The sequence below is a fragment of the Myotis lucifugus genome, unplaced genomic scaffold, assembly GCF_000147115.1.
Source record: "Myotis lucifugus unplaced genomic scaffold, Myoluc2.0 scaffold_1242, whole genome shotgun sequence".
In the NCBI taxonomy this organism is placed as follows: domain Eukaryota; kingdom Metazoa; phylum Chordata; class Mammalia; order Chiroptera; family Vespertilionidae; genus Myotis; species Myotis lucifugus.
Genome location: NW_005872290.1, coordinates 79328 through 80700, shown reverse-complemented (window position 1 = coordinate 80700; position 1373 = coordinate 79328).

Here is a 1373-nt window from a genome sequence, read left to right as displayed (position 1 = left end):
CGAGCAGGAGTGGCGGTGGCACCGTGTTCGGAGGCGGCAGGACAGGGGTGGCGGGGGGGTTAGGGGCTGAGAGAGGGTGGCAGGGGCAGGCCGGGCTGGGGCAGAGCGCCTGTCATTCTCAGGGTCCTGGGAACTCAGGCGTGGGTTTGGGCAGAAGAGTGGGTGACAGGACCTGAGTCACGGGTCACAGAGGTCGCCTGGCTGTGGCCAGGGCCACGTAAGGAGGGAGGGGGCGGGAGGTTGTGGCTGAGATGCCGGGCGGGGGTGGGAGCTGGGGCCTGGGAGGTGGAGAGGGCGAGGGGAACCACTGGGACTAAAGGAGATTGGTGGGGCCGTGAGCGCGAGATCCCCGCACCTGCTGGTAGTTAGCGAGCCCGCTGGGCGAGGCACCATCTCCTGCCTCTTCCTCCTCACCACCCCCTCGCCTCACCCAGGACCAGGCCTGGGACCGCTTCCTGGGAGAGGCACGCAAGGGCTGCGCTCCTGGGCTGCAGTGGCCTCTTCTGTGGGCAAAGCCGCCAGGACAGCCTGGCCGGCCCTGCGGGACACCAGCCCACACCCAGCCGTCTCCGCGTCCACTACGTCACGCTCGCCCTTCACAGCCCAGGAACAATCACCAGGAGCGTCACGACTCGTTTTAATCTGTCTACCACTCTCGTTAATGACGCCTGTTTAAGACACCCATTAAGGGCCCATGCGGGTAATTAAATGGACAATTCCAGTACGGTCCTACTAGAAGCCCCTCGATTAAGTTAATATTAGAGGCACTTAACAGATGTCTTAATTAGGCATTACAGCGACGAAACACCAGCGCCATGAGAACGCGCCGCTGTCCAGAGAGAGCTCTTTCCATGCATTTACGGCGGCGGCCACGTTTACTCTCAGAGCCCACGTGAAGCCGAGGATCTTTCCCACACCCGGAAGCGCTGTCCCAGCCCAGACGCCCGAGCTGGAGGGACGTCAGACACCATCTGGAGCCCACGGTCCCCAAATGTCAGTGACAGAAGAGCAGCTGGGCCTCAGAGGACGCGAAGCTTCCGGGGGCCCTGGGGTCCCCCTGCAGCCCAGGACCTGGATGCGGTCACGTGCACCCCGAGATCCCGGGGCAGGAAGTCCCAGGTGCCTCTCCAGGAACCCCCCATCGTCTGCTGGCCCCACTGGACAGAGGGGGACACTGAGGCCCCGGCTTCAGGACAGTGCATGGCCTGGGGACCGGAACTTTCCCAGCAGCTCTCCCTCCCACTAGGCAGCAGAGCCTCCGCGTCTCCTGGGGGCTGGGGACTGGCAGCCAGAGCCCACGCCCCTGCCCACCTCTCCTCCTGCCGGCCCGAGCCCAGTGGGCAGGTGACTGCCCGGGTCCTCGATGGCTCTGC